General features: G+C 35.6%; 1 protein-coding gene and 2 long non-coding RNA genes across 3 annotated transcripts in view; 1 reads left to right on the plus strand and 2 right to left on the minus strand.

The window, feature by feature from the left end:
* The window catches only part of LOC126587902 (TMV resistance protein N-like), a 43,886-nt gene that overhangs the window by 23,168 nt on the left and 9,018 nt on the right, over positions 1–11,700 (minus strand). The window lies entirely within an intron of this gene.
* Positions 1–11,700, plus strand: part of LOC126587903 (uncharacterized) — a 40,587-nt gene that overhangs the window by 22,963 nt on the left and 5,924 nt on the right. The gene's annotated exons all lie outside the window — the stretch shown is intronic.
* On the minus strand, positions 5,847–6,581 carry LOC126587914 (uncharacterized). Its single transcript, XR_007611258.1, has 2 exons — positions 6,269–6,581; positions 5,847–6,028 (listed from the first exon to the last, which is right to left on the minus strand). It is a non-coding gene; the product is annotated as an uncharacterized LOC126587914 (long non-coding RNA).

Here is an 11,700-nt window from a genome sequence, read left to right on the forward strand (position 1 = left end):
GCTTTAGCATCCGATCCGTTACATAAGTTATCCATGTCTCCTGGGAGTTTGTCAATTTTTGAGCATCCTTGCATTCGGAGTCTTCTAAGAGACTTCAAATTACAAATAGTCGTCGGAAGGTTCAAGAGATATGAGCAACCAACTAGACACAACTCCTGAAGGCCAACCAAATGCCCAATTGAAGGTATTTTCTCTATCGGAGTCGCACTTAAGTCAATCGAGGACACATTCTTCATCTGCTCCCCAAATTCTGGAATCTTTTTCACATCTGAGTTGCTAAGACTTAAAAATTCAAGAGAATCCATTTTAAGCTCACTTGGGAGGCTCTCAAGTTTTGAGCAGCATTCAAAATTCAAAAGTTCAAGTTTTTTAAGATGTGCAATAGACGGGTGTATCTCAACTAAATTGAAACAACCTCGAAGATTCAACTTCACAAGATTTGGAACACCACTGAAATCCGGGGTACTCTTCAATTTACCTGAGTTGCTAAGATCGATCCATCTCAAGTTGGGCAAGTCCTGTACAACATCGATAAGATTAAGATCATATAAATAAATAAATGATTATTTTGTATATTAAATAGCATTTATTCAAGGATGAATAATAATTAAGTACTCACTAGTGAGTACTCTATATGCTCATTTTTGTTTTGGTTCGTGTTCTTTATTTTTAAAGCCCCAAGAAAAATTAAATAGCATGTCCATTATTTTTGAAAATAATAAAATATACTTGTCCAAAAAGTGAGTACTGATTAGTCACTACCCAAGTGGTATCATTTTATTCATCACTACTCTCATCACTTTTTTTTTTTTTTAATGGTAAAAATACTACTCTTACCACTTTTCCCTCCCATAACCGAACAAGACTGCTTCCATACATGTGAAGTTCAGTAAGGTGGCGCATGTGAAAGTTGGTTGGAAGAAAATTAGAAGGATATTGAAACCACCATATATATCTCAATGAACACGGAAGAAATTTAGGGCCTGAAGAAAAGATCGAACTCAAATTATCGACTATCAAAATCCTCAGTCTATCCATCTTAGAGAAGGCTTCCCAATTCCACTCGACCACTGCATATCTAGGCAAGGTTAACGATATGACTTCAATTGCACTCAAATCCTGACAATTAAGGAAAAAGGACAAATTAATTTCACATTCAAGTATAATAGTGTCAAAAGTTCTTTCAAACTTGGTATTTAACTTCTTACCATATTGGTCCTGAATACATGAGAAATGTCATCATAGAGCCACAACCTACTGCGTAGACCAGGCTCCTTAGACTTGTGGCCAATAATTGTCCATGCCATTTCTTCTATCAAATCATGCATCCGTATGCATTTTTGGTGATCTTGATAGAGGAGAAATCTCTCAATTAGTACATCTATCACAATATGGCTAGAGATTCCAAAAGAATTAGACCTATCTAGACTTTCAATTACTTGCTTCCTGTAATACCCTTTGTAGAAACATGCAACATCGAGAAAAATGCTCTTCTCCCACTCTTCTAGTCCATCATAACTTATTTTAAGTTTATCAAAAATAGCTGGATTAGGAATTTTTGATAGATTATCCCGTACACTATGCCAAGCATCTAGCCCTCTCTTAAACAAAGCCGACCCCAAAGTTTCAAGAGCTAATGGAAGGCCTCCAGCATGATTAATGAAATACTTAGACAGTTCCAAAAAAACTTCCTCGGGTTGGTCTTTTTTAAAGGCATGCAAGCTAAAGAGCTTAAGTGCTTCAGCATCATTCAACCCCTCCACCTTATATGATGTTGCAATATCATGTTGGACTAGCAGACGTTGATTCCTAGTTGTAACGATAATTCTACTCCCCATGCCAAACCAACCTTGATTTCCAGCCAACACTTGGAGTTGCTTTAATTCATCCACGTCATCAAGTACAAGAAGAACCTTTTTATTGTGTAAGAACTTCTCAGTGAGAACACTTGCGCGCTCTTCATCCCAAATTTCTTCGGTCCTTTCCTTCAAGAGCGAGGAAAGAAGTCTTTTTGCAAGATCAACTATACCATTTTTTGCACAAGCCTCTCTAACATTGGCAAGAAAAAAATGAACTTCAAAATGATGGCAGATTTTATCATAAACTAGCTTAGCAAGGGTTGTCTTGCCTATGCCACCCATCCCCGTTATCCTAATAAAGCGAACATCATTGGCATCATGAGCTAATAGCAAACATAGTTGCTCGAGTGAATAATCAGTTCCAACTAACTTCCGTGAGGAATCTGATGGCATGAATGTAGCTTGCACTTTCCGCCAGACACTATGGACGATTGTTTCGATAAGCTCTCTTTCAGATCTACAAGGAAGAAAAGTAAAATAAGCAATCAATGGAAGATAAACAAAACATTCGTACTTTTCATCTCCCTGCTGGGAGTGGAGCTTTTGCATTTGTGGCTCCTCTGTTTTACTCCTTGTTGTTAATGAAGTCCAACTTTACAAAAAAAAAAAAAAAAAAGATATGGGAAATTAATTGTCCGTGCATGCTTACTTAAAATTCTTCAAATGCCACCCAGAAAATTTGGATATATTTGTCAAATCAGCTCTCCACTGGGTCACCTTCTTTTTGTCTTCAGTAGTGATGAACTTTTCTTCATGATCCGCGAAGGCTTTGGCAAAACATCCCCGTTGGTTTCCAACGTCAGATGGATCTATCTCATAAAAGACCGGCAGAACTGAGTTCCTGCCTTCCATGCATTGAAGAATAGTTGTGAGTTCGTCTAAGCACCATTTGGAAGAAGCATAGTTTGGTGAGAGAACAACAATTGCTATATGCGATTCTTTGATCGCACATGGGAGCTCAAGAGGAATATTTGTTCCTTCTTCAAGCTCTCGATCGTCAAAGAAAGTTGTAAATCCATGGCACTTGCACAATTCATGGTATAGATGGGATACAAAACCCTTGCGGGTGTCTACACCCCTGAAACTCAAAAACACATCATACTTCCATCGAGGAGCTGATTCACTTGAATAAAAAGATGCAGGGGCTCTTTGGGTGTTCAAAGTCAATGCCATCGGAAAACACAGTTGCTGTAAATCGGGTACTGCAAACAATAACTGAATGAACAAGCATAATGATAGAAGATCAATGTTTTAAAATTTAAAAAAAAATTGAAGTGATATTAAACAATTAGCAATACTCGCTCTAAAAAATCCATACTCTCGAGTACCCTAAAAATTAAGTGATATTACTGTAAATCTCATACTCTCGAGTACTCTAAAAATTCCAAACAATTGGTAATGGTCCCCCAAAAAAAAAAAACGGAGAAGCTATAGTTAGAAACTATTGAACAATTAGCAATACTCACTCGCTCTCTCTTTTGTATAAAGTGAAATTAAGAGAGGAAATGGCTTTGATTAATTTCACTTTCAAGTTTTGATCACACTAACCAACGGTTAAACGATCTTTGTTTGATCGCTTTGGTCAAGGAAAAGTACTAAAAAAAGAGCAAAACCATTTAATCAAACTCAACTACAAGTTCGTTGCATCATATTGGTTTCATTTGACTGATTTGAATGTTCATCGCATAACTAAAAAGATAAACTTCAATTAAAAGGGAAAAATAATCACTAATTTAGTGAGAAAATGGGTTCGGCAAACAAATGAACAAGTGAAACAAAAATGAGCAGTTAAAAAGAAAATAGAAAGTTTAAATCTTGTTTTCGTAATTGAAATTGTATATTAAGCAAAAGAGATTAAGGACTCAGAGAATTACCAGAAAAACAAAATACAGGATCAACACAAGCTTGCACAGGCAGAGAAAAGTGACAAATGGCAAGGAAAGAAGCAGAAAAATCGCACTGAAAATTCTCACAACAAAGTTGTAGGAATAGAGGAAATTCACAGAGGTAGGAAAGGAAATAAATGGGAGGGAGATGGACAATTGAGTGCTTATACTTGTAGTGGAGGTGGTGAGGACCACACGGTTCAGTGTAGGTCAGATGATGACTTATTTCTTTGATTAATATGACTGTTTACCTAAAGAGGAGTAAAAGAACCAAAATTTTAAGGTGATTTATGGTAAATTATTTAACGGTTAAAATATTTTGAGTATCTCATACTCTCGAGTACTGTTAAAATTCCAAACAATTACTAATGGTCCGAAAAAAAAAAAAAAACAGAGAAGCTAAGAAATGGTTAAACGATCTCTGTTTGATCACTTCAACCGATGCTTACGGTTGGATTTAGTGGCTCATTCCGATTGGGCTGTTTATTTTGGCTCAAGCCTATTGATTGGCTGTTTTAATAGCTCCATGTGAAAGCCATGTAACCACTAAGTTAAAAGCAGAAAAAGCAGCCAATATTAGAAGGCATTGGATGCTTTTCTTTTGGTTCCCATGACCAAAAAGAAAAAGAAAGGCAACCTATGCCTTTCGGTTCCTAAAAAACAGAGAGAGGCAGGAAAAAAAAAAAAAGAGCAGCGTATAAGGCATTGGATGCTTTTCTTTTGGTTCCCATTAGCAAAAGAGAAAAGGAAAGGTTTTGGGCAATTATACATTCAAGATATTGATGCTACATTTTATGGTTTTTGGGAGAGAAGTATTTTCATCTTCTCCATTTATTCTTTATTTGAGAGAACCATTATTAGTGAAATTTCACTAATTATTAGTGAAATTTCTTGGCCATTTCTGCACTGAAGGTAGGCTTATGCCAAATCAATATAAATATGTGTTACTTTGAATTGTTTGTTTTGTCATTTTTTTTTCGTATTAATTTATTGATTTCATATTTGACGCACAACACTTACTACTAAAAAAATGAGCTAAACCATTTAATCAAATTAAACTACGAGTCCAGTGCATGAAACTGCTCATATTGGTTTCATTTGACTGATTTGAATGTTTCATCACATAAGGATTAAACTTGGATTAAAAGGAAGAACAAAAACTAATTTAGTGAGAACATCAGCAAACAAACATTGACATCCAGTATCAAGCCAAAGATAAGTTGGAAGGATCTAGCAAGCAGCTCCATCAGCCAACATTTCTAATCAACACCGTCACACAAGCCATCAAGTAACAAAACAAATTAAACTCTCAAGTCTCAACAGAAAACGTTATATGTGGGAAATAAAGAATGAATTACATGAAATGAAAACGTTAAGACAACGGTGTAATCAACATATTACGTATTGTCACGCCACAAAGTTAAAATATCTCTCAAACAAGCAACATGGAAATCGCAGGAGCTGTCCACTTTCCAATACTCGTTGAAGAGAAAAAGCTGAAAGGAACACGTTAACACATGGACTCCTAAGGAAGACTGACTGTGATTTCCAATACTCATTCCAAAGTGAAAGGACAAGTATTTTTCACACAAAAAATTTCACAAGGATTTGACGTAACCGAGGAATGCCGGCTGTCGACTACCTGATCGGTACACAAAATGGTACATCACGCGTTACTATATAAATGGTAGAATATATATGCTAAAAAGTTAATAACTTAAAAAATAAAATTTTCCACTTCTATAAAAACACATGCTGTACCGCTTATGTTATTGTCACAATGACAAATTTCTCGTTCACGAGGTTTACAATCTTCACGAAGCAAATAAATTACTCAAAGGTGTTCTGACACAAGAGACTCTATTTCGGTTTTTAATTTTCAAAGAAAACTTGTTTGACAACTCCTATTTTTTAGTTTTTAAAGAAATGAAAACTAAAAACTGGTTTCTTGAGCTTTCAAAATTTATATTTTCGGTTTTTAATTTTAGTTTCTAATCAACACCATGACACAAGCCATCAAGTAACAAAACCAATAAAAAGTCAACTGAAAACGTTATATGTCAAAAAGAACAATGAATTACATGAAACGAGAATGCCAAACTAGCCGTGGTCAACCTATTGCGTGTTGTCACGCCACAAAATTAAAATATACAATGTGAGGTGGCAACAAATTTGAGCCCAACCGCTGTAATGTTTCCGTGCAATGTAAATCCCCCTCAAAGAAGCAAAGGAAATCCTCATGCAAGAGCTCTCTAGTTTCCAATACTCGTTCAAGAGGAAAAGCTGAAAGGACAAGTATTTTCCACAAAACAAGTGGAAGACCGACAATGGGAAATTTCCAAGAAACAAAGATTTTTGAGTAAGTTCCCAACTTTCTTCTAATAAAAGATATTCATGTCTCTTTGTTTGTTCAGTGATGCCAAAGCCACCTACTTATCTTATTTCTTCACTTACTTTCAAATACTCGTTCCAAAGTATTTTCCACAAAAAAAAAAAGTGGAAGACTGACAATGAGAAAGTTACCTTGCTGGGACACGTTATCTTTCTTTGCCTTTTCTTTAAGAGGAAACTATTTATGGCACCCACCATGAAACTTCTATATAGGTTTTTTCACACATCTTTTTGTTAGGTCCGCACTTCTCCAAAGCTTTGGGCCACACATCTGTTCTATTAATCAGACCTGGAAAAAGCAGCAACGGTAGCAATTCTGCCTCCTCACGTACTTTAGGACAGGCTAAGCTAGAAAGATGGGTTACAAGTCCACTTGCAATACTGAGTCTTTGTTGAATATGCTGCGACTTTCCCTGTCATTTAGACAACCCATCTCACAGTTGCACCCTGCGCTAAATATATCACCCCCAGCAATTACCAATATCAAATCTGATAAAACCATTCAGCCAACTGAGAAGTCTTCAATGCAAGCTGCAATGTAAGAGTTGAGTTGAAATGGTCCATACATCAAAGAAAATGAGCATTCGTAAGAATCATGTAACCTAGGCTAAGTTCCATGGACTCTTAAGGTCTCTCATCCAAACATAGTATAAACACTGGATTTGGATGATGGTGTTTAGAGTTCCATGAAACCTAGGCTACACCTTTCAGAAACGCACTACAAAAAAACAAATAGATAGAAGGACTTCAAAATGACTAGATGCAAAACATTTGAGAGAACTTTCAAATGACACCTTAAAAGTCCTTTGTTGCGTGTCTTTCATCGGATCGAGGCGTTTTCAGGCCACTTCCCGATCGAATTGGACTTTGGCCTAGGTATGAAAATTACTCCCTTCATTGAGATCTACATGCTTATAAAATTTGGTAATTTTTGGAGTTAGGTAAATTTTCCAGCAAGTCAAGACGACCTGCCGTCGCTTACGACGGCACGTGGTGGCGACGTGTGGCCTGAGGAACCACTTGATCCTTCTAAGCTATATTTGATACCCTAGTTCCATATTTGACACCCGATTAGTGAAATTTTATCATTTGAACCTAGTTTCATTAAGGATGATCACTTGACCATTGTGGCGAACGATGATCCAACCGTTAAATCGTTACCAAACTATAATATGTTATTTTACATAATATTTGAGGACATTAGGAACTGACGGATCGGGAATCCACATACAGATCTTCTCGAATTAAATTTCTAAGTTTGTAAAACCAAACATCGGCCGCCACCTAATTTTAGCAATTGGTGGAGATTCGACCGTTGGATCATTCTGAAATTTTAGGATTTTGTTCTAGATGAATAATGAGACTCTCGGGAAGTTAAGGATCGGAAATCCGATGGACGGATCTTCATGACTGAATTACTTGGGTTGTCTTTGATCAAAACGTTCATAACCGTTCTTAAGTTCTAAATTGGTACTACTAAATACTAAGTAGAGTCTAGTGGGCCTATCTTGGTTAGTGAGCTATTCCAGTTAATGCTTACCTCAGTTTACGTGATTGGAACGCCTTATTGTGACATGCATATGTGTATTTAAATTATTGATGATATGAATGATGTGTATGATTATCTTTATGACGATGTGAACCTAGAATCTTATTAGAAGTATTATGTAGAACTTTTATGCTTGTATGACAAGATAGTTATTAGTCAAGAGAAGTTGATAATGCAGGTGCCCACCTCGTAAATCACAGAGATTGAGGTAGGGATGGATTGTGTGTTAAACTAATTGCACTAGATAGCAGTGGTACTTGGAGGTCCTGCTTGGTATATATGCGATAGGGGACCATATGTATTTCAGGGGTGATCATGTTTGGTATATCTGTGATGGATGATCACCGCTTGCACAATTAGACTATGCTTATGGTCTTGCTTGGTTTATCTGAAATGGGTGATCATGATTGGTATATCCGTAATAGGTGATCACTACCTAGAGTTAGGATGTGGTCTTGCTTGGTATATCCGCGATAGGGGGACCACACGTTAGACTATGCCTATGGTTTTGCTTGGTTTATCCGCAATGGGAGACCATACGCATTCTAGGAGTGATCATGCTTGGTATATCCACGATGGGTGATCATTGCCTGCACATTTAAATTATGCCTATGGTTCAACTTGGTATATCTGCAATGGGGGACCATATGCATACTAGGGGTGATGATGATTAGTTGTACTTGGTATGTTTCGATAGGCGGCCTTATTTTAGTTGGATTCTGTTGAGAGGTCTGAAATCCCTACTCTTGCTTATTTCCATAAGGTTAGTCCGGCCTTAGATTAGAGTGAATAGTAATTGCTCACCGTAGGCATCATGTTTATAAATTAGATTTACCATGTTGTTATTTATAATCTAAGTGGGGAATTGTATAGACTTCTTTTATTAAATTTTGTGAGGTGATCATGATCTTATTGATTGATTAATGTAATTAAATGCTAATATCATGCCTCTTTGATTCATGAAATTGATTAATTGGAGTGATTGTGGAATGACGTTGGATATGATTTTTATTAATATGAATAGATTAGTTGATCAATGTGACTGGAGGATAATGTGCTTTTTTTATTCTTTGATATGTTACATGCTATGAATTGCGATTTTATGTGAAAAACATAATGATTTATCTGATGAATGGAATGGAAATCTTGAATATCTTGTGGGCTGTTATGTAGTCTTAAATTTAGAAATTCATGCTTGTCGAGTTCCAATGTTTGATGGAGGAATGCTATGTTTTTTAGTTAGAAGGTACGAAGTTAAGTATCAAGTGTAGTGAATGGTGAACTACAAATGACTTGATCCTATATAGGGTATGTAGGCAATCTAACGAGGAGGTTAGATGGAGCCATAAAGTATACAAAAAAATTACTACGCAATTCAAATCCTGAGTTGTGCTTTGCTCATATCCCGAAGATGGGGTATGTTAGATGTACGAGTTTTTGGTGTCGTCACGTGTTGATCCTGGACGTATGTCGGGATCGAGGTGTGACGTTGAGTGTGCCATTACTATCTAAAACCAGCATACTAAAAGTTATTCGGGCATGAATAAACCGGTTACTTGCACCCCTAGTTACTTGAACTTCTTCGATTAAGGGATTGTTTATAGAGGGGTTAAGTTCACAAAAAGTTCTTTTCTTTGCCTTGGGATCATAGACTTTTGGTTAATGTAATATGCCCTTTTAACATGAATTAAGAACAAAGGAAAAGATTGATTTGTTGAAGTTATTGAGCCGAAGCAAAGTAAAGCAAATGTAAAGAACGTTAAATGATAACTTTGGAAACTAAAATACTAGTAAGTAAATGATGGAAATAACTTGTAATGAAAGTGCAAGGTATTTAAAGGCAGAAATTAACACAACAATGCATAAATATTAAAGGTTCGGGCACGTTTCAACATCTTCTGGCATTGTTAGTTCCTTGCCGGGCACACCTTCTCCAATTTAAAAGGTAAAAGCTTCAAAACAATAACAATTGAAATCGATACCACAAAAAGAATGCAACAGAGCTAAAACTAAAACGAAAAGATGACTTTGTCTACAAAAGGAATGTAAAGAAAGTGATAGAGCTTTTAGGAGCCTTTTATGGGAGTTGATTTGAATGTCCTTCTTATCTGGTCCTACCGCCGCTTTTATAGAGTTTACTTCTCGATGAATTAAGCTTTTAACTCCTTGATGCATCCCTTTTCTTGCCAAGTGGTTGATGAGACTGCTAGTAGAGGGTGAATTCTCACTTGATCCCCTTGAAATGACAAGTGTTTGCCCCTAAAAGTGCTTTCCCGTCTGAAATATCTTCTCTGTAACACCCCATAGTCTGATTATTCTTATAGGTTTGTCGCCCATAGCTACCATGTCATATTAATATTTAAATCTTGGGGCGAGCTATTGTCCACATCTCCTGAAATTAAAGACCCAATAAGTTCTCTAAGGTTTTACGTGGGTTTGGGTCGCGACGCAAGCCCAATGTCCATTTTGGGTTCAAACAGAACAACTTAGAAGATATAGGGAAAACAATGAGAGGAAAAATCTAAATAACAAAGGTGAAAACAGAGTAAAATCCGGATCTCAAAGAGCTTTGTATTTTTTTTTTAATTTAAAAGAGGAAATTAGAAGCCACTTAGTATTACGGTCTAGTGGTATCAGTTATATGTAACTAAGAAGATATAGTGAAAGCAATGAGAGGGAAAATCTAAATGAAAAAGGTGAAAACAAAGTAAAATGCGGAACTCAAAGAGCTTTGTATTTTTTTAAATCAAAAGAGGAAATTAGAAGTCATTTAGTATTACGGCCTAATGGTATCAGTTATAAGTAAGAAGTCTTAGATTCAATTCTCGTCAAAAGCAAATTTGAGTAACATTATTATAGTTAACCCAGTGTAAGGCTTAGCCCACCTCCCTCTAATGTGAATAATATCGTTCGTTTGTTATTAAAAAAAAGAAAAAAAAAAGAGGAAATTAGAAAATTTATTTTGTGGGAAAAAAAATTAAAAAAAAAAAGAAAAAAGGGAAAAAAGAAATTGATCTAAAAACATCTTCAAAGGAGATTTTAAATTTTAAACATAAAATATAAATTTGAAAGCATAAATGACATTTTAATTTAAAAAAAAATATTCTCAATCTCATATGTCAAATCAAACTATTATTTATTACGTTAATTAAATATTTTTAAAATAATAATAATAACTATTTTTTAATCAATTAAAAATAAATTTGGGTTAGGGTCAATTAAATAATATTCACGCACACTGTGTGTATGGCATATGGAAGTACTAATTCTAATTTACTGTTAAGAGAGAGCCCGTTGAATTCCTAATTACCGTTAGTGAGAGGGCAGCTTGGGTCAGTTGGTGCTTCTCAAAACTGCTTCCGCAAAGAAGCAATGGGAAGATTTGAATGAAACTTTCAAAAGGCCGAAATTACCCCCCAGAATTTACAAATTATAACACTACCCTAACTCGGCTTTCTTTGGCTTCTTGGAGCAAACGGTCCTAGAATTTGCTCAATAATTTATCATATATGACCGAAACTTAGTCTCGAATTTCACAAATGTCAGTTTTTTTTTATATAAAAAAATATTAATTATAGCAAAAAAAACACACTTGAATAAACTTAAATACCGTAAAAATTAACTCTCAGTTACAATATACCTGAAGTTCTTAGATATTAGAGTCAATTTTTAACCTAACTCACAAGGAAAGTCTCTACACCATGGAAATGTCAAAAACACTAACCAATATCAGTCAGCGCCAAATTTTACTTCGTCCATGGAGGATGAAAAAAAAAATAGGACAGCAATCCCCCAACATGGTATGGGTACGTACTTTTGACCAAATTAGGGTTGTAATCCCCCCCAACTTAGGTAAATCAACATATGTCGGTCAGAGGAGTTTAATGGAACTCTTTGGCTTGCTTTCACCAATGATTTCTTTTCATTGCAGAAATTGTTAATATTTTCTTAATTTCCTTTTCCACCCACTTGAATCAACTTCATGAAATCTAATTTTTGACGATCACTAGAATTC

The sequence above is a fragment of the Malus sylvestris genome, chromosome 10, assembly GCF_916048215.2.
Source record: "Malus sylvestris chromosome 10, drMalSylv7.2, whole genome shotgun sequence".
Taxonomy (NCBI): Eukaryota; Viridiplantae; Streptophyta; class Magnoliopsida; order Rosales; family Rosaceae; genus Malus; species Malus sylvestris.